Source organism: Pteropus medius, unplaced genomic scaffold, assembly GCF_902729225.1.
Source record: "Pteropus medius unplaced genomic scaffold, Ma_sr-lr_union100, whole genome shotgun sequence".
NCBI lineage: Eukaryota > Metazoa > Chordata > Mammalia > Chiroptera > Pteropodidae > Pteropus > Pteropus medius.
This window is the reverse complement of record NW_024349519.1, coordinates 21,717,133-21,743,788: the sequence shown is the minus strand read 5'-3', so window position 1 is coordinate 21,743,788 and position 26,656 is coordinate 21,717,133. Positions and strand designations below refer to the sequence as shown.

Here is a 26,656-nt window from a genome sequence, read left to right as displayed (position 1 = left end):
AGGTTTGGCGTTTGTAATTAATTTTAGAAAGTCTTCAGCTGTTATATAAAATATTTCCTCTGTGTTCTCACTTTTGCCATTACTGTTTTCTAATTGTGCATATGTTACACCTTTTTGTTGCATAATTCTTGGATATTCTTTCTATTATTCTTTTTTCCCCCTTTTCATGTCAGTTTGGAAAGTTTCTATTCACTTATCTTCAAACTGATTGATTATTTCCTCAGCTAAGTTTACTTATCATCAAAGGTATTTATCATTTCTATTACAGTGTTTTTGATTTCTGGCATTTTCAATCGACTCTCTCTTATTTATGCCTGTTGAACTACTTTTTCCATTAGTGCATTTAACAGATGAATCAGTAATTTTAAATTCCTACCGATAATTCCAACATTTTTCATACGAGTTGGTTTCTGATGAATGTTCTGTCCTTTCAGACTGTTTTCTCTTGCCTTTTGTCATGCCTTGTGACCTTATAACTTTTTCTGAAAGTCAAATATGGTGTGCCAGTAATGGCTACTGAGGCAGATAGGCCTTTAGTGTGAGGTTTTGTTACTCTGTTTAAGAGTTGGGCTGTGTTTAATATTTGTTATAGCTATAGGTGTCAGAGGTTTCACAGTCCCCTAATCCTCTTGTCTTGCCTCTTGACTCTAGATAGTCCTAGGTACCACTCCTCAAAAAGAGTCTGTATCTTGCTGCTTTTCAGCTATCATCCACTGTTATTATATGGTGCCCTATCATTGTGGTAGTAAGGTGTGGTGTAGTTTAAATGTGCTAAGATCCTCTGATTACATCTCAGTCTTTTAATGGGCTCATTTCTTGGGACCATGAACTATAAGTCTTTCTCCCCAGTGGAATAGCTTATCCCCTTACCCCAACTTCCTTCTCTGGCTGCGGCATCCCCTATCTATTACAGGTTTCCCTGCTACCAAAAGTAGAGCATTCCTGTGAAACCTTCTGTAAGCTAAAATGGCTTTGAAAGTGAAGCAGGAACTACCATTAATTTATATGAAAAAAATTTTAGTATTCTCAGACCCAAAAAATAATCTACCAAATCATACCAAATACTCTTAATTACATCTAGTTTTATGCTACGAATAACATCCTTATAAGCTCTCAGGCTTTTCTGATGCCTTGGGATACATCTTGCTAACAGATGCTCACAGACACATTTCAAAGCTATTATAGAACATTGATACTGAGATGCCAAGTGTAGTTCCTAGGGAAAGAGCTTGGTGATTCTACTCTCACTGGTCAACTATTCTTAGTAAAATTGTTACAAATAATATTTGTACAATTTTATTATTTCATGGTATTTTGAGAAGAAGTAGCGATAGTTTATACTGTTACTTTGAAAAACAAAGTCAGCAATTTGGGGATAGAAGAAAATTAGTGTGGAGAAAAGATCAGTGAGTTCTGCAGTAATATTCACAGAATGAGAAAAGATCAGTGAATTCTGCAGTAATATTCACAGAATGAGAACCATTCAGAATCTTCAACTATGTGAATGGTTTTGGAATCTTAAATTATAATGAAGTGGAAATCTTAGAAATGAAAATATGATTAAGAATGTAGAGAAATAGCTTTGTAAATGTTAAAGTAAATTTGAAAACTGTACCCTAGGAAAGCCCCAATAAAGGATTTAAGAAAAGTGTTGATGTCAGCGCCTAGCTGATCAAGAAAGGAAGGTTTCGGTAGTGAGACACTCAGTTGAAACAATGCATGAGGAGTTGACATGAGAATGAAACGGCAGATACCAACTTTATTGCGAGGAGCATGCGCTTCTGCGCTAGGGGACCACATGGGTTTTATATATGTCAGAGAACAATAGTGGCATTCTGCTATACATGCGTAATATACAATAAGCAGAGTCATAGTTGCATAAGTTAGGCGCGGGCGCCTTACGACATTAATGTAACATTTTAAATCCGGAGTCCTATCCCTAGCCGCAAGCTTGGATCACAGCCAGACCTGGGACCCACAGCTGACGAGCACTTTTATGATGCAAAACAACACACAGTTTAGGAGAATAATGATTATCCTGATGGTCTGAATAAATACCAAGAAAGATTAATATTAGAATTGATGAAATATTGACATTTGCGACAATGTCCAATATTGACATATGGACCTTGAGATAATCATGCTAAGCGAAATTAGCCAGACAGAAAGAGTTGAAAATCACATGATATCACTTATATGTAGGATATAAACCTAAAAACAACAAATGAACAAGACACACAGAGACTCATGGACATGGACTATAGACTAGTGGTTACCAGAGGGTTAGGGGTGAGGGGAGGAAGGGAAAAGTAGACAGTTAAAGGGGGTCAAATATAGGTGGGTATGGGGACGGTGAAGTGGGTAAAGGGGAACAAATATGCGGCAGCTGGAGGAAATTGGACTTTGGGTGGTAAACACACAATAGAATATACAGATGTCAAATTATAATGTACACCTGAAAATTGTATCATTGTATTAACCAATGTTACCTCAATAAACTTAATACAAAAATAAATAAAAATAAATTGTAATAAATTGAGTAAATGTATTAAATGTACAGTATATTTATAGGCAGATGTTGGAATATGTTAAACATACTTAAGAATGAAGGAAATTATGGAAAACTTTATATTGAACTCTAAAACATTAAATTGATAGTTTTTTCCCCAACTTTGTTTCTTTTGTGTAACTAATTTTCATTCAACAACATTTATTAAGTGTTTACTATTTCAAAGACCAAATATAGATTTTTAAAAATATGACACTAGCCCTCAAAGATCATCCAATTGGGAAAACAAAATAAAGCACTATAAATTTACTAGCCATATACATAAAATATAAGTATAGTAATGAATATAGTTGTCTGAATGTACATGGATACCTATGGGGAAAGAGAAAGTGTGTATGTGAATTCGTGTTACAGACTGAATGTTAATGATGTCTACTAATTTGCAGTCTAACTTTTCATTCAGAAGGATGCTGTACTCTTTGTTGAATTCATAATAAGTTAGAATGGTCTAAAGCTGGAATGTAAAATGTTTGGGGCATTAATATTTAAAAATGTCCACACTGTTATTTCATTGTTTCCCTATTTTTGATGCTTTTTAAAAGTGTTAATTAAGCCCATACATAATATTGGGATTCTCATCATAGTAGTCATACATGCTATAGGCATTTATTTGAATCAATTATATAAAATAATTATTACAACTGAATCTAGAAAAAAATTTCTTTAAAAATGACTCATAATTACATGAAATTATAAAAGTATACATGTATATATATCCACATACATACAAATACACACATTTTAATGTGAATATATTTTGTTAGAGAAAATAAAATGTTTTAAACATAAAGAATACTAGTTAAATTTTTGGAATTATAAACATTCAAAGATAAAAGGAAGGTTTTAAAAATGTTTTCATCTTACAGAGATTTTCACATAGTTTATAAAAGAAAGATAGTATAGTATCAAATATCTGTGGTCATAAACTCTGTTTTAAATGATATAATTGTTTTTGTTTAAAGTAACCATATTTATAATATGTTGGGGATTCACTTATAACTGATGAATTTTCCGATGAAAATATTTGATGACAAATTACATATGTGCAAAGGATTAGACAATTTATAAAAAAGTTCTGGATAATTATACAAAATATTTTAAGCCACTGCTATGTATGGTAAGAGCAAGGATATAGATCTGTCATGGAGAGATCAGTTAAGTGGTAGGACATAGATATACACTGAAGGAGAGATGGCATTCATCTTATAGACAGGAAAAGTGATACATATAAGTACACGAATCTAGAAAGCAGAATAGAGACTAAAAGGAGATTCAATCATAAGGTAGAAAGTATGTCAGAAATATCTGATGGTAAGATTAAAATGTTGTTGTCATATAAAATTATGGAAATTCATGAAAATTAAATGAAGAATTCTAGGTTTGATTTATGAACCTGAAAGTTTTTAAGCTTGAGAATGGAAGTATTATATTTATATATAACTATTTTCATAAATGTTTATAAAGGTTTACATTTTTATAATATTACATACGTAATTCTACATTATATTAATAATTATATTAAGAAAAATTGTGTGGTAACATAAATATAATGCTCATTGTGACTATAACAATTATTTTTATCTATGACAAATTTTTAATTATTTAAGGAAAGTAAAATTAACTGTTTCACATGATGATGTTGAGATGTTGGAAGATATAGGTAAAAGAATAAAGAGGCCAAAAATTGCCTTAGAGGAGAATTGTAAAAGCCATTCATACATCTCAGGGATATTTTCAAAAAGATAGTATTGCTTTTGTTGCTTTCAACGATGTGACATTGGCTTTTTTTGGAAAGGAACATGATGATATCTTTAGTTACAGTCTTTGCATTTCACTTTTTATGGTCTTGCTCACATTCACATTAGCACATAACATACAGTTCTGCTCATTGCTCCAGGTATATTGTTAGGCAATTGTTTATAAAAATAAATTTAGTACAAAATGGTTATCCTTTATAAAATTGTTAGTACAATATGGATTATGGTTTTTGCTTGCAAAACTCACTTTCACTTATATCGAAGTCCCTGCTCTTAAAGCAAGCACCATAACACAAACAAAAGAAGGACAAGAATGGAAATAAACATTCTGAAGTCATCACGTAAAGAGTGATAATAGAAAACACAAGGCTACAAGTGATCTTTAGGACACGGTGCATATAAAAACAAAACAAAGGCCAATCCTTGAAATATTTCCAGGGGTAAAACAGAGCAACATTAACCAAGGAATAAAACAAAATAATCATTAGTTATGTTGAAAGGTATTCAGAATAATGCATTGATAGTACAGGCAAGGGACAAGCACATTTAAAGAAGGCCATGATTAATAGTGGCAAAAGAGAAACAGAATGATAGTTTTGACTACCTATTTGAGGATTTGGTGTGAAAAAAAGAGAGAGATATATCAAATTTTAATTTTGTGGCTTCCTGAATATGAAGCACCCATCGAAGCACTGAGATAAAGGAATTCCATTTTGACGACACATTGTACATCCAAAACCAGTGGTTCTCAACCAGGGCATATACATTCTGAAAGTTCAGACTGGGTGTGCCAACAATATTAAAGAGTACCTGTCTTTGAGAAAACTGGCCTTCAACTTTTTAAAAAATAAGTTGACATTAACCTGATAATATGAGACTACTGACTTCAGGGGTACATTGATGCTTTCTTAACATAGTTCTCTGATAATTTAAAATAGATATTTAGCTGCCATTTACATTTATTCTAGAAGAATATATTTTAGTAAAAATATAAAAAGAGGACTGGGTAGATATTTTAAAAAAATAATGGGATATGGGATATTTCACTAAAATCAACATACTTTAGATATAAAAAGTAGTATTCAATTGTAAGCACATTTGTAATATTCAAAACTCATGTATCTTCTTGAACAAGATAGTTTTATTTAATTTACCTACTATTATAACTTATATGACGCTTAAAATGGTACAAGTATTCTTAAGTGGTTAAAAGAGTAAATAATATACTTACTACAATTACTACATGAAATTATTGATAAAATCTCTAGCTGTTTAAAGAAAAAAACAAAGATTGGAAGTAGGATTGCAAATAGATATAAATAGTACAGAATATGTATCTGTTCTAACGTGATCAGGAAATAGTGATGCATAAAGCTTTTTAGGTAAAAGCAAAATAATCTTTTGTACAAATGAAACATTTATGCATCTTTAACCTACTTGTAAGAGAATGCTGAGACAGCTTTGTTTTATATGTTAACAAACAAGATTTCATTTTTGTTTTCAAGTAATAACAATTTCATTATAACCTTCAAGATCATTTTATGTTACTTTGACAAGATGGATATGTTACTGAAATTAAATGATGGATAAGCTGAAATATTTAGGAAATACAAATTATGGAAAAAAGGAAATTCAAGGGAAGTATTAAAAGTGAGAGTGATTACTATGGCAGTAAGGGTGGACTTAAAACATGTTAAATAAGTTGATCCTCATGACTGCCAACATTTACATTTGGATGTTCAGGATCACATAGTGTTTGAATTTTGAAACTGGATGTGTATTGGTATCTATTACATCCCTTATGGCATTCTCCATCACAGATGTTTATATGAAATAGATCGGCTAAGAAGGAAATTAATCTAGCATTAATAAAAAGCCAATTCTCTATATATTACATAAAAGATTATATATTGTCATAATTCACTGAGTTATCTTCTGCTCAAGAACTTGGAAAGGATAGCCCATTGAGAAGGAAAATGAATTGTTGTAGGATGTTGTCTGAGAGTTGGGATAAGTGATGAAGGTAAGAGGATTTCTTTAATGATCCTTATATAAAATTTCCTCTTGCGTATTGGGTACAGTTAACAACTTTTCAACATAATATTTTGGACAGAAACTCCTTTTTGGTGTATTTGCTTTTTAACTTCAAAATATAAGGTTAATATGTTATAAAAAGTCAATATGTTGGCATGATTTTAGATGAAGACCAACTCGTCCATTTACTTGACATGTCCATGTTTTGTTGAACCAAATATTACATTCAGAATAGCAACAGAGAAGTTCGCAAAATGATGGACTAAGATCCAGGCCCTTTTACCCCCACAGAAACATAAAAAACACAACTGGAGACTAGCTAAAATTTAGAATATAGTCAAAGGTCTACAGCAACCAAGCAAATGCCCAATCAAGAAAGAGCAACATTCAAAATGGTAGAAAAATTAACCACATTTGTACTAGCCCCTGCCACAGCCCCTCTCTAGTGTAGCATAGCAAGGTCTGGGGAGAATAGTGGCCCAGTTGCTGGTTTCCTCCCTTGATCTGGTGGTAGTAGGGTGAAAACTATTTGCAATGTTCTAACCTTTTGGGAAGCTGCCGGAGAGATTGGTTTCTGTTTCACTTAATTCGGAGAAATAAGCATAGTGGGGTTTTCATGCTAAGAAAAGCTGTGGGAAGCAGTGAGCATGGCTTGTGAAAGCTGCCAGGAGCTACAGACCCACATTCACCTGGGACAAATGATTATGGGTAGAGTAATAAGTAGAACACTCAAAGCACTGAGAAGCAGCATGGGAGAGACTCTTTGGAAAATAAAGTTATTTTAAAGTGTAATAGGAAAACATGACCCACTCATAGGGAAAAAATAAAGTGACAGAAATTGTTCCTAAAAAATGCAGAGGGGACATTACTACTTACTAATTTTAAAGAAAAGTTATAAGATAATATAATACGATAAACAGTTGTGTGTAAACACATTGGATAACGTAAGTAATACAAATTCCTAAAAACCTTATAACCTAACAAGAGTGACTCATGAATAGAAAATCTTAACAGCCCTATAATTAATAAAGAGATTAAATAACAATCTAAAACATCCCACCAAAGAAAGCCTAGAACCAGGTGGCTTCACTAAATAATTGTGACAAACTTTTAAAAAGAATTAACACTAATATATCTCAAAATATTCCAAATATGAAAAGGAGAGAACACATCTAGCTCATAGTTTGGGGCCAGCATTACCCTGATACCAAAGTCAGACTAAGAAAACCATAGGCCGATATCCCTGATAAACATTCATGTAAAAATCTTTTGAAAATACTTGAAAACTATATTAAACAACATATTAAAAAGATTATACTTCATGACCAAGTGGTATTTATTCTGGACTGCAAAAATTGTTCAACATACTGAAAATAACACAATATACCATATTAATAGAATTAAGGGACAAGGAGACACAGTGATCTCAATTGATGAAGAAAAAATAGTAGAAAAAATTCAAATAGTTTCATGATTAAAAAAACTCAACAAACAAGAAATATGCTACCTCAACATAATGAAGGTCATACATGCAAAGCTTATGGTTTACCTCTATCAATGGTGAAGGTTTTCTTCTAAGATCCAGAAGAACAAAAAGATTTATGCTTTCACCACTTCTATTCAGCACAGTGCTAATTTTTCTTGCTAGATTAATTAGGCAAGAAAAATAAAGGCATCAAATCAGGGAGGGGGGAAGTACAATTATCTCTGTTCACTGATGATATGATTCTATACGTAGAAAAACCTAACAAGTCCACACACATACACAAACTGAAAAATAATAGACAAACTCAGCGAAGTTGTAAGATACAAACAAACATGCAAAAATCAGTTCCATTTCTATACATTAACAATGAAGAATTAGAAAAGGAAATTAAGAAAACAATTTACATACAATAGCATCAAAAAAGAATAAAATAGCAATAAACTTAAGGAGACAAAAGACTTGTACCTTAAAAACTACAAAATGATGAAAGAAATTTAAAAAGACATAAATAAATGGAAACCTCTCATGTTCATGGATTAGAATACTTAATATATCAAAACTATACAAAGCAAATTACAAATTCGATACAATCCCTATTAAAATCCCAATGTTTTTCTTACAGAAATAGAAAAATTCATTTGGAATCTTAAGAAACCTTGCATAATCAAAACAATCTTGAAAAAAAACAGTATATGGTCTCGCACTTTCTGATTTCAAAACATACTATAAAATTATAGTAATCAAAATGGTGTTGTATTGGCATGAAAACCGACACATAAAACACTACAGAACAGAATGGAGAGCCCAGAAATTAGCTCACATATATGATTAAATTGTTTTCAAGGGTACTTAGAGCAATCAATGTGGAAAGGACACTCTTTTCAACAAATCATGCTGGGAAAACTAGATGTCCACATATAAAAAGAAATGTAGCTGAACTCTTCCACTATCTATATATACAATAAACTCAAATGGCTTAGACATCTGAATGTAAGAGCTAAAATCATAAGTCTTAGAAAAAATATAGAGAAAATGTTTTGTGACAATGGAATTGGCAATTATTTCTTAGATATGACAACAAAAGCACAGGCAACAAAAGTATAATAGATAAAATGAACGTCAACAAAATTAAAAACTTGTATGCATCGAAAGACATGAACAAAGTGAAAAGACAATGTATACAATGAAAGAAATATTTTCAAATTGTATATTTGATGGATTAATATCTAGAATATATAGAGAACTAAAATTCAACAACAATAACAACAAAATAAACAATTCTATTTCAAAATTGGGCAAAAAGCTTGCTTAGATATTTCTCCAAAGAAAACATACAGATGGAGAAATAAGCACATGAAAAGATGCTCAACATCAATAATTATTAGTTAAGTGCAAATCAAAACTACAATAAGATGTTACATCACAACTTTTAGGTTGGTTATTATCAAAAGCACAAAAATAAAGTCTTGGCTAAAATGTGGAGAAACAGAACACTTTGCATTGGTGATGGAAAGATTAGATGGTACAGGCACTGTAGAAAACAGTATGGTGGTTCTTAAAAAAAAAACAAACAAACAGAATTATCCTATGATCTAACAATTCCACTACTACTAACCCAAAGCACTGAAAGCAGGGACATGAGAAGATATTTGTACATCAATGTTTATAGCAGTATTATTCTCAGTAGCCAGAAGGTGGAAACAACTCAGATGTCCACTGATGTCTGGATGGATAAACAAAATATGGTATATATCTATGATAGAGCATTATTCAGCCTTAAATAGAAATTAAATTTTTGTAATGTGACAACATAGACAAACTTTGAATATATTACACTAAGTACTCCAGATTAAAAAATAAAATTATTATATGATTTCACTTATGAAATACTTAGATTAGTCAAATATATAAGGACAGGAAGCAAAATGGTGTTTGCCAGGCACTTGGCAGAGGAAAGATAAAAGAAAACTTGTCAGATGAGAATGGAGTTTCAGTTTGAGAAAATAAAAAATTTCTGGAGGTGGTTGGTGGTGATGGTTTACATACTAATGGAAATAATACTACTAACCTAAATATTTTTAAATGAAGCAATGGTAAATTTTGTTTATATATATATATATACACATACATATTTTACCCCAGTGAAAAACAATAGAAATGATAAAAAGTAGCTCCAAGACTTATCAAGACTTCATAAGTTTCTATAGCTCTGTTATAAATAGTAGCCTTTTCAAACATTTAAAATTTTTATAGGTTATTTTTAACAACTTCATCAGTGGTGGAAGAACATTAAAACATTGTTATTATCTCTAAAATATTTTTCACCAAATGCAACTCTGTTGGCCAAAGTATGAGCATTTCAACATCAATTTTTCAAATATGAAATGATAATAGTTATGAGTTGTCATTAAGATCCTCACATAACTTAGGTTCCAATGTGAAATCTTTGAATAAATTTGCTCGTTCATGGTAGAATCCCACTATAGCACAGTATTACTATTTCTTTTTTGTGATAAGAAAACTCTAATCCAGAGGTTTAAATAATTTGTTAAAACTATATAACTATATTTGGTTGAGAGAATGCTTGAATTCTTTCTCAAATGTCATGCTCTTGTTTTTTAACACTGGATTGTTAACTTCAGTTCACACTTCAGTCTTAGCATCATACTGCTCACATGTATTTCTGTTATTGCACTTCTATCTTGCAAGTTTGAAATACAACTACTGATGACCTTTAAAGAACAATGTATTTTTTAAAAAGAAATTACATATTAGATTAATATGTATATGAATAAATATAGAGATATAATGATAAGTATAAATAAGAATATAGACGTGGACATTACTGTAGATGTAGATATATATAAATAGTGATAGAAAATAGATACTTGAAATAAATTTTAGACTTTAAAATTCTTATAATTAAGTAGGTTTAGATGTCATTAATTCAGTTTGATAGAGTCTAAACAAAGTAAAACTTAAATGTCTTAAAAGATATTTTATTAAATCTTCATTTCCTTTTACTTATGATTAATAATCAATTTTTGCTTTAGTTTTACTATAACCTTTGTTACATTCCAAATAGGCTATTGAAAGCAGGGACATTATAAGTAGTTGAGATATTGAGGATATTATCAGAATATGTGGTATTTACTTCTATAAAATTATTGTGTTGACTTAAACATTTTGAATTTTTTTTCATCTTTCAGCATTTATTTTTTCCCTAGGGTTCTATATTATCAGCTGGGTGCACTTTAAGCACAGCTGCTTCTTGAAATTGAGGTGAAGACCACGTCAGAGGGCATGTATTTTAAAATCTATCTTTAGTACAAAAGTGATGCTCTCTTCACAGGGCCTTACTCTCACCACTTTTCCTTTTCATTTATTTACAGTGGTCTTGTAAATAGAACCTAAAAGAAATCCCTGGCCTCAGTTTTGATTCATGTTATTACATTGCAAAAGTTACTAAACTTAGTTTTATATTTCTTAAAGACGCACAGTATCAAGTTATGCATTACATAAAAGGAAGCCAAAAAATTTCAGTTACTTTAATTAAAACTGCAGTTTTTGATGCGATTGGTTTCTAAACATTTGCAGAATATCGGGATGATTTTATATATGTGTGTAAGACTATAGAAATTCTTTAGGCTTTGTAACACTTGCATAAGTGGGAATAATATTTTGAATGCCATGGAGTCCTTTAAATAGGCATTCCTTGGTGCATTTGCTTTGAAAGACTTTATTTGCTTTGAGGAAGACCTGTGTGTTAGCCCCTCTCTCAGTTTCAAAAGTATCTGTTAGAGCTACTCGGTGTTTTACAAAGAACTATTATTTGCTTCTTTACTATGTTAAAAAAATTTTTCTTCACATGAAGAAAATTGTATTTAACAATTTGAACGTACGAATTATATTTCCGATAGTTATAGCTACTGCTGTATTTGCATCTAAAAGACATTCAGTAAGAATTAAACACTGCTAATGATGACTTGCAATGGTAGAATATCGAGTGCCAGTGCTTTTTTCAATAATATAAGCAAGATTACAGAATTATCTGTATATTATTTTAAATTTTATTTTTCTTTCCTTCATGGTACAAGGCCCATTGTAGATACAGTTTTTCCTTAATAAGTACGGGACAAGGGCAGGTGTGAATCCGCAGACTGAAAATCAGGGAAAGAAAGATTAATGCACTGATTTGTTTATGTCTACCTGCCCAAAAGCTGAGGGATGAGTGCAATCTAATGATCATAAATAATAGACACCCTTATCAGCTGAGATGGGACAGGAAATGGCGGCAATCTCCATCAGAGGGAGGAGAACCAGCTGCTGCTATTACCAGTGAACGAAATTAGAAATCAGCTTTTCCCCAAATGGCCAAGAATTGATGGAAAGAACAATGTGTTTCTGCCTCTTTCAAGAAGTTAGCCTACTAATAAAATAAAAACCTTTTTCTCAAAAAAAAAAAAAAAATAGAAAATAGAATGCTGAGATATTTATTAGTACCTATTCCACTCCCTTTGAAAAGGTTTAATGATTCCCTCATGGTTTCTCTTTTTCCAGTGGCAAGAGGTGTTGAAACCAGCGTCCTTCTTCCTTCCCAGGACAGTAAATGGAAAATTATTTTGTCTTACATAGGTTATTAAGTGAATGATGATGAGATTCTGTTTTAATTACTTGGTTATTTTTATTACTGTCATCATGGCTATTAAATAAGAATTAAAATATTTCTAGAATTATGAAACCAATGTGTTCGATTGATGCTTTTTAAAGCTCTTAAAACAATTTGCAAATGCATCTTCCCTGTCCTCCTAAAATGTTAAAAGAATGTAAGACAAATTTTTATAACCAGTTAACAGGTAATCAAGAAAAAAAACAGAAGTTAAAGTTATACAGGTAATTCGTGATAGTTTTAAGATAAATGTAATCTATTTCTCCTAAGTCCTTCACTATTTTCATTTCCTATCTTACTTTGTTTAATAATATAGTTTTTAAATATATCCTTAGCATTCATTTTATTACAGACTGTCATTTTCCCTTACAAATTACAATGTCTCATGCTTCTCCTTTCAGATAATTAAATATCTCTTAGAAAAGATTTCTATACTATGATTTAGACTCACATTTACATATTCATAAACTCTTAATTTAGAATCAGTAACCTGTTTCTGCTTTCAAACGAAATTCAATTTCCATGTTGGCTATGCACAAATGCTTGAAATATACTGACATTAACAATGTGTTAACTTGTATTGAAACAAATACGAATTTCAGAGCAGCTACTGCATTGTTTACTTTTGAGTAAACAATGAAGAAAACTTAATTGCACTTGAAAAGTACTTGTTTTAAATCTTTACCAAGCCAAATGGACCCCATTAAGGTAAGGTATTAGCTATGAGGCTTGGCTTCATCTCATTAGTAAAATGTCAGGAGTTAGAAGGGACATAGATAATCTAATATATATTTGGATCAAAAAGAAACTGTAACTTTGAAAGTAATACTTCAAAAGTAAATCTTGGTTGTATCTCTTGATCTGTCTTGGTGCTTAAGTAAATTATATTCTTGAAAGTCAGATGAAATTTACAAAATAATAAAATGGTCAGAAATTATTAAGGGGGACAAAAATGTTCTGTCTTTCTTTCTAAATTTCAAGCAAATGGCAATATACATCAGTAGTTCAAAGAATTGTCAAGTTGTTATAGCTGATTGTTATTTACTTATTAATTTTTGAGCTCAGAGAACATTTTTATTGTGCAGCACATTAATTTTTTATTAAGTTTACAGAAAATGTTCTGTAAAGTGTTTTAAAAGTGATTTTCTATAGTACTATTAAGTGTTTTGGTTTGATTTCCAAAATGTAATTCTTCTAAAATTAAAATTGTGTTTTGAAACCAGCACTACTCTAATACCAAAACCAGATAAATTACAAAGGAAATTATAGGCCAATATATGTGATGAACATAGTTGCAAAAATTTTCAACAAAGTATTAGCAAACCAGATTCGACATGGTAAAAGACTTGTACTCTGAAAACTATGAAGATATTGAAGAAATAAATTGAACAAGATACAAATAAATGAAAGAATAAACCTTGCTCATGAATTGGAAGGATTAATATTGGTGGTGAAAATGTCCTTACTACCTAAAGCAATCTATAGATTCAATGCAATCCCCATCAAAATTCCATTGACATTTTTCATAGAACTAGAAAAGACCCCAAATAGTCAAAGCAATCTTGATAAAGAAAGACAAAGCGGGAGGTATCATGCTCCCTGATATCAAACTATACTACAGAGCTACAATAATTCAAACAGTATGGTATTGGAATAAAACAGGTATATAGATCAATGGAATAGAATAGAGAGCCCAGAAATAAATCCTCACCTATGTTGCCAATCTTTGACAATGACAGCATATATAATGGGGTAAAGACAGTCTCTCAATAGTGGTGTTGGCAGAACTGGACAGACATGCAAAAAATAAATATCGAACCACTTTTGTATACCATATACAAAAATAAACTTCTAATAGATTAAAGACTAAATGTTATATCTGAAACGATAAGACTCCTAAAAGAAAACATAGGCAGTAAACTTGACATCACTCTTAACAACATCTTTTTTGAATGTATGAACAAATGAACAAATGAGACTTCAACAAACTAAAAACATTTTATACAATGAAAGAAACCATAAACAAAATTAAAATGATCCACTGAATGACAGAAGATATTTGCAAATGATACATCTGATGAAGAGTTAATATCCAAAAGATATAAAGAACTCATGTAACTTAACACCAAAAAGACAAACAATCCAATTAAAAAATAGGCAAGGAGCTGGACAGAACTTTCTTCCAAGAGGACATACAGATGATCAACAGACGTATGAAAAGATGTTCAACATCACTAATCATTAGGAAATGCAAATTAAAACCACAATGAGACATTATCTGACACCTGTCAGAATGTCTATCATCAATAAATTAACAAATATGTGCTGACAAGAATGTGGAGAAAATGGAACTCTCATACATTATAGGTGGGATTGTAAACAAGTATAGCTGCTACAGATAACAGTATGAAAATTCCTCAAAAAATTAAAAATACAGTTGCCATGCTATCCAACAATTCCACTTCTGAGTATTTATTCCAAAAACAAACAAACAAACAAACAAAACACTAATTCCTAAAGATATAATTACCTATATATCCCTATGTTCACTATAGCATTATTTACAATAATCAAGATATGGAAGAAACCTAGATGTCCATCAATAGATGAATGTATAAAGAACATTTGTTGTGTGTGTATATATATATAATTATATATTATAATATAGTTTATAAATTGTATATTATATATTTTATATAATGTTATAATTTATACATAATATATATTGAATACATAAATATATGATATATACAATATAAAATATATATGTAATAGATTCCTATATACTGTTATATATAGTATATTTATATATTATATATTTAGTATGTTGTGTATATATACAATATTTTATATATATGTACTATATATAAGCATATAATATACATAATTCAGCAACGAAAAAGTATGAAATCTTTCCATCAATGACAGCATGAATAGACCTAGATGGTATTATGTTATGCTAAGTGAAGTAAGTCAGATAGAGACAAAAACCATATAATCTCACTTATATATGGAATCTAAGAAAAGTTAATGAATAAACAAAATAGAGACACCCAGAGATATAGAGAATAAGCTGATGGCCACCAAAGGGGAGAGTCTGGGGGGTGAAATGAAAAAAGAAACTTGTTCAAGGGTACAGCGCAATTTAGGCACAGAGCCAGTAGACTTCTGCCTCTCTGAGTTTTAAACTTAAACATGCCCACTGCCTTCTCTAAGCACAGAATAAGGGAAGCCTTTCCCATGGAAGAAAAAATGTACAGAAACATACATCATTCAAAAATGTTTTGTTTCCCTCTATACTAGGCACTGAAGATACAATAGTGGTTACTGTTTTCATGGTGCTTATAATCTAGAGAGAGAGACATTAACCCAATATTTAAAATAATTACTAATAGTAAAACAGATTTACAACAAAAATACCGAGTGCTATGAGAGTGCCACACTAGGGAAATGGTTTATTTTTGTCTATCTGTCTATGTACAGGATAAGGCAGTGTTGGGGTGAGTTTGTCAGATCAGAAAAGTCCTTCCTGAAGAAAAAAAAAATGAAATGGAATGTAACAACACTTTCTTTAGCTATAATTAAGGTCTGGTTTCAAATTAGGTCAACAAAGTTCACATGTTTTAAATGTACTTTAACTTAGTAGTGAATAGATAATACACATGCAGGTAAAATAAAATTCAAACAGTACAGGTATAAATACATGTGTGTGTATATGTATTCACATATATATACACATATACATATACATTTATACAGCTGTGCATCCCTTTATGATGGGGACACGTTCTAAAAAATGTGTAGGCTATTTTGTCATTGCGAGAACATCATAGGATGCAGTTACAGAAATCTAGGTGTTTTAGCCTACTTCACACCTAGCTATATGGTACAACCTACTGCGCCAAGGCTATAAACCTCTAAAACATGTTACTATAGTGAATACTGTAGGCAACTGTGGCACAGTGATAAGTATTTGTGTATCTAAACATAGAAAAGATACAGTGAAAATATGGTATAAAAGATAGAAAAAAGAATCAGTACACCTGTATAGAGCACTTACTATGAACAAAGCTTGCAGTACTGGCCATTGCTCTAGGTGAGTCAGTGAGGGTGAGTGACTGTGAAAGCCTGGGACATTATTGTATACAGCTTACTACTGTAGACTGTATAAACACTATATTGTTAGGCCACACTAAATTCATTTTTTAAAAGTTCTTCAATAATAAATTAACCTTAGTTTACCATAATTTTACTTAATAAACTTTTTATTTTTTTAACTTTTTGCCTTGTAATAAGAGTTAACTTAAAACACAAACACCTTGTAATGGCGTTACAATGGCTACAGCTTCTCTAGATGATAGGAAATTTTCAGCTCATTATAATCTTATGAGACCACAGTCATATATATGGGTCCGTCCTTGACTGAAACATCATTATGCAGTGCATGATTGTATATATTAACTCATGGGTACACACACACACAAGTAAATCTTCCAGTGACCTTTTTGTCCTTTGGGACCCTAATTTCTCCAGTTGCGTATATAAATCCAGTAATTGTCAATCATGTTTTCCTTTTTCCATCCTAGATGTTACACACCACAGATATCTTTCCACAAATTCTTTTCCACATAGCATTATTCTTTGGGAGTGGGATTCATCTCAGTATTAACATTATTCACGTTTACTTTCAACTTCTGTAATAAACAACTTAATAACTTCTAATTAAATTCAATTTGTAATACATCTTACTAAAAACCATGTCAAATTAAACACCTGATATTCTGCATTATTCTAAAATATCATAAGAGAAGTCTCTCTTAAGGTGAGTTTAGACATCTGCATTTGTTTAAAGCAGGACAAGGGTAAAAAGATGAAAGAGAAGGAAGGAGGGGGAGAAAGAGTGAGAAGGAGAGGAAGAGGAGGAGGAGGAAGGGAGGAAAGCAGAATGAATGTTTGTATGCTTGACTCATTTGCATAGAAACTTTATTTTTAATTAATGATTCCATTCATTTAAATTTTAATAAATAATTTGGTCATTGTACATAAAAAATACGATAATATTTTTTTTTTTACCATGGATGCCTACAAGTCACACAAAATCTGGAAAACTCTATGAGGGAAATTTCCTTGTTATAATTATTTATAGGTTGACATTTGTTAAAATAATTTCTGAGCAAACTTTTTTTCCCATTATTTATGGGAAAGAATATGCAGATAGCTACTGTTTGCTGGGGAAAGGTTATAGCCTTATATTATTTTTTACAAATAGATATAATGGTAATATTTTTTAAATCTAAAAGGAAAGTTGCATGAAAATCAGTAAAATTCATAAATTGTTATGTTATATGGTGACAACTCCTAAAATGACTATTAAAGTAATTTTAATAAAAGTTATACTAAAGTTTCAATGGAAATATTATTTCCCAGACATCTTCAAATCTTAAACTACTGGATAAAAAAGATACAGAAATCTGTTCACTAGTTATTTAATTTTTATTCTCAGGCTTGAATTGACATGTCCTTTGTGAATATAATTTTCAAGATACTTCTTGCAACACTGTCGTAATAATGTGGAGAAAATCAAGAAAGAATGGCATTACTTTTTATGAATATTAATATAAAATTAGAGAGTTCTTGTTACTGATTTGAGACCAAATCAAAGGTTTCTCCTTAGAGGAAAATAATATTGTGGATGACATGAAATCAAAGTGCTAATATTTTACTCAATAAAAGTCACATAAGATTTGTTGCATATAATATTCATATATTCCTCAGAAGGAATGTTGACCTTCTTAAAGATAAATTTATAAAATATAAAAAAGGGTGAAACAGAATTAGAAGAAAATTGAATGGCTAAATATGGTGATAATAAGTCAACTATTTTATTCCATTTATTATGTTATTAATAAAAAGTGATTATTTTAAAGAATTATCTTGATTGCTGACAGGTTAAAACAATCCAGTCTCTATGACAGAAATCCAGTCAGCTGGGATTTTGAAGTTGACCTAAAACTCTAACAGTCTCCTATAGTAGAGTTTCTCTTTCAGTAGGACCCCAATATGTTCCTTGCTAGAGTCAGTCTTCCTTGTCCACTAAGAATGTTACCAAAATTCTCCATTATAACACTGTATGAATCAACCTGAGTCTCAATTCTGAAAAAAACATATGACTTGAATCCAAATCTAGTTTACTTTTGATTTTAGTTCCTTTTAGTTCCTTATGTAAATCAAAAAAGAAAAAAATGTTTTGCTAAGTTGTCTGACAGAAGTACATGAAGCAAATGAGAGTAAACAGTCTTCTGACATGCTAAATTAGCCTGCTGCAGAAACACCAAGAGAGGTAATTTCTCTTGTTATAAATTTGGGCAGCAGAACCAGAGGTAATGAAAAAGTCAAACCCATGTCCTGGAGCAAAGAAAGCAAAACAGATGCCTTAACAAGTTTCTTCTCTCTTCCTGTGCTTAATCCCCTTCAATTTGGGCCAATTTGAATAAACAATCTTGGATTGAGAGGACTTTAAATATTAGGCTATTAAGCCCACATGTTCATGACTTGAGTTTTGACTTTAGATTTTGGTTGCAATCAGGTAAAAAGAAAGGAAAGAATAGTTTTGTTGTTGTTTTTCAGTACCTGCATTTGGTAAAACTGATTATGATTACAATACCTTGGTATGAATGTAAAGGACCAAAGGTAATCAGTGAAATAGGTAGGATAAGAACAAGTGTTTTATTAACAAGTATTTTATAACCAATGTGTTTGGACAGTAAGACTGCAAATAATTGTATGCTTTTAAAAAATTTTTAATTCTTTTAATCTTTTTGAAAGTAGATAGGAAGCTATGCTTTAGCAAAGATGTATAGCTCATTTTCTAAATAAATGGCTTGGATTTTATTTTTTCTCCTGCTTCAGCAAAGGAACCCTGATTTCTGACTTTCAAGGGATAACACAAAGGTTGGAAAACAGAAACTTGATCAGCAAGCTTAGTCAGACTCTGACAAACCTCACTTTCCCTACATCTCCTATCTGATTAGGCAGATGCGTCCATCCATGCAACTAAAATCTCATGAATACCTGATATATAAGATACTAAATAAAAAGCAGTGACAAAATTTGGGCACAGTATGCTTTCATGGAATTAAGAACCTTTTGAACCATAAAAAGTACACACAAAATTTAATGCATATAGTTAATGTCTTATGAGGAAATAAACGAGGTAAGGAAAATAGTATTGGGAAGTCTATTTTATAATTTTTTATAAGGCAGTCTGAATTTCATATATGCCTGGAAACTGAATACAGGGAGGGAGAGTGGCATGTGAAGACTGGGAGAAGAGCAGTCAGAGCAGAGATCAGAGGTGTTGAAGAGCAATGTACTCATCAAGCTAAACATGCTCACTCCATAGGACATCGCCTTGAGTGAACAATGAAATTTGACTACAAGCTGCTGAGATATAAGAAAAATCTTCTGAATACTAATTTAAATCACAAATTCTAACTATCTAGGCTTCTGTTATAATAATAATACACTATAATATATATTGGATTTCCACTGAAAGGGCCCTGACTGAATAGATACACATATTCTAGCAGAAATCAAGGGTTACTTTTGCAATGTTATGCAGAACCAGTTTAGGCCAAACATGGTAAAATGATAAATTCCGTCACAATTGTATGAATAAAAATAATTTATAATTGATTTTTTACAATGCTTCATTGTATTTAATCTTTTAAAAGGGCATTAAGTCCGTTAAGTTTGTGAATACATTAATTGAATCTGGCTGGAATTTTGGAATTACATAGGTAAAACTGTTCTTTCCTTTTTAATTATACCATTTCTCAAATCATGAAAAAATGTATTATGACCTTAATTATAATCTGATTGTGAATTTCAGTTTTACAAAAAAAAACAACAAAATTTTTACAAAAATTTATATTGTAGTATTATATAAAATGTCATGTCAATGTTTTAAGATTCAATTTCTTAGAAACTTGTTACTTTCTTATTGTTTAAATCAGCCATATTGCAAAATAATTTATGTAAAAAAAAAAGTACCAATTTAGGTTTACAGTTTGGTGAATTTTGACAAATGTGTATAAGCACCAAGGAAATGCTCATCCCTTAAAAAGTTCTTACAAATCTGCCTTTTTGTAGTCAATTTTTATATGCTTTCCATCACTAAAACTTCCCTCTGAACTTACTAGAAATGGAATCATACATGTACATTTTTGGTTGGATTCCTTCACAGAGTATAACATATCAATTTTAAATGCATCAAGATTTATTGCTGAGTGTTATACATCATATGTGGATATAACCCAATTTCTTTACCTATTCAAAATAAATGTTTGAGTTGTTTTCAGGTTTGGAATTTTATGACTAAAGCAGCTATGAACATACATGAACAACTCTTTTGTTCTAATTCTTATTGAATAAAAATTGAGGAAAGAAATAGCTTCATCATACGGTAAATATACATTTCACCTTATAAGTAATTGTTTCCTATTAGAAATATGTAGCATTTCATTTATTCCAAATTCTCATCAACAATTAGTATTAAGTTTAAAAAATTATTATGACATGTAGAAGCATCTCATTATATGTTTATTAGTATAAATTTAATACATTTTGACATATGTTCACCACCAGGAAACCATCCTTATAATCAAGATACTGAACATATCACTTCCAAAGTTTTTATGTAATAACTTTCTTCCATGCCTCTCTGCTAATCTCTTCCATTCCCAGGCAAAAACTATTATTTTATCAATATAATTTGCATTTCTTAGACTTTTTAATAAGTGGAATTGTACAGCAAGTATGCTCTTTTCAGTATGGCATATTTCATTAAACATAATTATTTTGAGATTCATCCATGTTGTTGAGTAAAATAATAGTTCATTCCTTTTTACTGTTTAATATTATTCTATTATATGGCTATATCACAACCTGTTTATCCATTTATCTATTGGTAGACATTTAGGCTATTGCAATAAAGTTGCTGTTAACATTTTGTACAAGTTTTGTGTTTATATAGCTTTTGTTTCCTTTAGGCAACTATATAGAAATTATGGCTTGTGATAGTGGCTAGTAGTATTGTGTGTGTGTTGCCATTATTATTATAGAATATCATACATAATGTATTATAATTTCTAATAGTAATAATGGCTGAGTCACAAAGTAGGCATATATTGTATGTTTTAAGAAAATGCAAAACTGTTTTTGAAAATGGTTGTAACATTTTACATTCCTATTAAAGTATATGAGAATTCCAATTGTTTCACAGTCTCTCCAAAACTTGTTATGATTCACCTTGTTAATTATCACCATTATACTGGTTATATAGTGGTAGTGCATTGGAGTTTTGAGTGGCATTCCCATAGAGTCAAATGATATTGAGTATGATTTAATGTGCTTCTTTATTTACAGAAATCTTCTTTATTGAAGTATCTCTTCAAATACTATGCCAATTTTAAATTAGGTTATTTGTCTTATTATTGATATATATGCATATATATAATCTGTGTGTATATATGTATATATTACATATACACATATATTTTTTATATACATATGTATGTCTATATGTGTGTGTGTGTATATACACGTTCTAGTGTAATTCCTTGTTGGATGATATTTTGTAAATATTTTCTCCTAGTCTTTTAAGTTTTTAAGTGTATTTGCAAAAGCAAAACTTAAATTTTGATGATCTAATTTATTGATACTTTTCATTTATTAATTTCCATGTCAAATTTAAGATATTTTTGTTTAATCTAAGGTCACTAAATTCTGTTTTCTAGAAGCTCTATAGTTTTTGCTCTTACATTTATTTAGGTCTCTAATCCACTTGAGTTAACTTTTATTTATTATGGGAGGTAAAGTCTGAAGTTCACTTCTTTGCCATGGGTATCCAACAGTTCTAGTACTATATGTTGCAATATATAAAAATATATATTTCAGCAAAAATGGTACTAAGAGAAAAGTTTATAGTATTATAGCCTTACCTCAAGAAACAATAAAAATCTCAAATAAACTATCTAACACTTCACCTTAAAAAGCACAAATAAAGCCCCAAGTCAGTAGAAGGAAGAAAATAATAAAAATTAGAGTATAATTAAACAGAGAATCAAGAGACAATAGAAAAAAATTAAACAAAGAGCTGGATCTTTGAAAAGGTAAATAAAATTGATACGCCTCTGGCTATACTCACCAAGGAAAAAAGTAAAGACTCAAATAATTAAAACCAAAATGAAAGAGGCAAAGTTACAAATGACAACATGGAAATACAAAGGGCTATAAAAAATACTGTAAAAGGCTATATGTCACCAAATTTAATAACCTGGAAGAGATGGACAAATTCTAGAAATATATAACATTTCTAGACTGACCCATGATGCACTGGAAAACTTAATAGACAAATCGGCAGTTAGGAAATTGAAACAGCACTCAAACACCTCCTACAAAAGTCCAGGATCAGATGTATTCACTGCTGAATTCTACCAAACATTCAAACATTTAATACTTGTTCTTCTCAAATCCTTCAAAAAAATCAAAGAGAGAACACTTCATAATTCACTTTGAAAGGCCAGTATTACTCTGATACCAAAATCCAGCAAGGACCACACAAAAAATGAAAATTATAGGCCTGTATCTCTCATGAACATAGATGCAAAAATCCCCAACAATATACTAGCAAATTTAATACAATACATTGAAAAAAGAATACATTACAATCAGGTAGAGCTCATCCCAGGGTGCAAGTATAGTTTAACATATATAAATTAATTAATGCGATATACCACATTAACAAAATAAAAGGTAAAAATCATATGACCTATCAATCGATGTCACAAAAAGCATTTGACAAGATGCAACACCCATTTATGATTAAAACACTCAATAAAATAAGTATAAAAAGAAAGTACCTCAACATAATAAAGGCCATATGTGACAAACCCTCAGCTGATGTCATACTCAATAGTGAGAAACTGAAAGCTTTTCCTCTAAGATCAGAATCAAGACAAAGATGCCCTCTCTCGCCACTGTTATTCAACATATTACTGGAAGTTCTAGCCAGAGAAATCAGGCAAAAGAAAGAGAAAAAGCATCTGAATTGAGAATGAAGAAGTAAAACTGTCATATTTGCAGAAGAGATGTTTCTATACAGAGAAAACCCTAAAGACTCCACAAAAAGACTATTTGAAACAATAAACAAATATAGTAAAGTTGTAGAATAAAAAAAAATTAATATACAAAAATCTGTTGCATTCCTATATACTAGTAATGAAATAGCAGAAAAAGAAATGAAGAAAACAATCCCATTTGCAATTGCAATGAAAAGGATAAAATACCTAGGAATAAACTTAACAAAGGAAGTGAAGGATATATATATATACTGCAAACTACAAAACATTGTTGAAAGAAATTGAAGAAGACAAAGAAAAAAGAAAAATATTTAATGTTCATGGATTGAAAGAATTAACCTATTTAACATAGTTAAATATATTTAACATGATAAAATATATTAACATAATTAAAATGACAGTTTTACCTAAAATAAGATATATATTTAATGCAATCCCCATCAAAATCCTAATGGCATTTTTTCAAAGATATAGAACAAAAAAAAAACCCTCAAATTTGTATAGAACCACAAGGACCCAAAGTAGCCAAAGCAATCCTGAGGAAAAAAAAAATAAACAAAACTTGAGGAATACTCCTTGACTTCAAATTATACAACAATAAAGTTAAAATAATGAAACAGGATGATATCGAGAGAAAAACAGACACACAGACCAATGGAATAGAATCGAGAGCCCAGAACTAAACATTCTACCAAACATTCAAAGATTTAATACCTATTCTTAACAAACTCTTTCAAAAAATTGAAGCGGAAATACTTCCTAACTCACTGTAAGAGGCCAGCATTACACTGATACCAAAACCAGGCAAGGACAACACATGAAACAAAACTTACAGGCCTATATGAGATCAATATTTTATCTAATAGCAGTTCTATTTATACACACAGAACTATTTTATTTTATTAGTTTCAAGTATACAGTACATTGGTTAGACATTTATATAGTTTATAAAACGATCCCCTTAATTGCTCCTTCTCTCTTCCAGTTTTCCACATAGCCAATATATTAATGCTAACTGCATTCCCTATGCCGTGCTCCACATCCCCGTGACCATCTATAATTACTAATTTGTAGTTCTTTAACTCTTTATACTAAATTAATTTTTGACAAAAGAACAAGAAACATGAAATGATGTTGGGAATATAGGAAAGCCACATACAAAAAAAATAAAACTAGACTGCTAGCTGACACTATACATAAACACTAATTCAAAATGTATTAAAGGCCTGTATATAAGACCTGGAACAATAAAATACATATAAGAAAATATAGCCAGTAAACTTATGGACCTTGGTCTCAGAGGGATTTTTTGGGAACTTGACCCCAAAGGCAAAGGAAATAAAAGCAAAAATAAATGAATGAAACTACATCAAAAAAAAAAAATTCTGCACTGCAAAAGAAACCATCAACAAAACAAAAAGATAACTGCTTTTTTGTTCAACATGTTAGCAAGGCTGCAGTGGTAGCAGCTGCTCTCCAAGCTTTACTATGCCGCCCAAGGACAAGGAAAAGATGCCAGAAAGTCGGTCAAGAAATACAACGACCCAGTGAACAAATCTGGGGGCAAGGCCAAAAAGAAGAACTGGTGCAAAGGCAAAGTTTGTGACAAGCTCAGTTACCTAGTGTTATCTGACAGAGTGTCATATGACAAATTCTGTAACAAAGTTCCCAACTGTAAATTTATAAACCCAGCTGTTTGTGAGAGAATGAAGATCCACTGATCCTTGGCCAAGGCAGCCATGCAGGAGCTCCTTAGAAAAGGTCTTATTAAACAAGTTTCAAAACTCAGAGCTCAAGTAATTTACACTGGAAACACTCGGGGGCATGTCCCGGCTGCTGGTGAAGGTGCATGAACAACAGGTCCCATCAACTGTACATTTTGAAAAATAAAACTTTATTAAATAAAAAAAGACAACCTACTGAATGGGAGAAGATATATGTAAATAGTACCTTGGATAAGGGACTAATATCCAAAGCATACAAAGGACTCATAACTCAACAACAAAAAACAAACAATCCAGTTAAAAAATGGGCAGAGGACATGAACAATCACTTTTCCCAAAAAGATATACAGATATATGAAAGGGATATATGAAAAAGAGGCTCAATCTCACTTGCTGTTAGGGAAATGTAAACTAAAACCACAATGAAATATCACCTCACACCTATCAAAATCGTTATCATCAATAAATCTACAAGTATTGGTGAGGATGTAGAGAAAAGGGAACCCTCGAGCCCTGTTAGAATTGCAAATTGGTATAGCCACTATGGAAAAGTTTGGAGGTTCCTCAAAAAATTAAATATAGAACTGGTTTATGAGTCAGTTATTCTACTTCTGAGTATTTATCTGAAGAAATCCAAAACATTAATTCAAAAAGTTATGTGCACCCTTATGTTCCCGGCAATGTTATTTAGAATAGCCAGAATTTTGAAACAACCTAAAATAGAAAAAAAATTTTAAATGCAATAAACAATAAAGTAAGTTTTGTTTGCGGTTACATATGTTTTATCTGAAATATTTTAATGTGTTATTACCAATATTGATGAGCAACCTCACTGCAGTGATTAAATCATCTGATCTTTGATTAGATGGATAACCACATTCCTTTTATTATCACACTACTAGATATACATGTGCATTTAATATTTTCAAAATAAACAATTTTATTAAAATGTCTATAATGTTAAACTGAGAGAAAAATAGACAAAATAGTGGAGCAATAGTCATTCACACTGTGGACTCTGATGTCCTATAGGCTTCTCTTTGAGCTCCAGCTCTAACAATACTGTTTGAACAAGTTACTTAATATTTTATTTTACTCAGTTGTAAAATGGGGAAAGAATACCTGCCTCATAGAGTTATTATGAGAATTAAATGAAATAAAGTTTTTGTTACAGTATCTGGCATATAAATGTTTGATAAACATCATAAAATACTGTTATATAATTAATAAAAAGTAAATCAATTTAAGAGATACACAGTGGTAGGGAAGAAAGTTA

The 26,656-nt window shown here is 30.8% G+C and overlaps 1 pseudogene; it reads left to right on the top strand.

The window, feature by feature from the left end:
- Window positions 1-2,343: 2,343 nt before the first annotated feature.
- Window positions 2,344-25,509, top strand: LOC120618608 (40S ribosomal protein S25-like; annotated as a pseudogene).
- The last annotated feature ends 1,147 nt before the right edge of the window (window positions 25,510-26,656 follow it).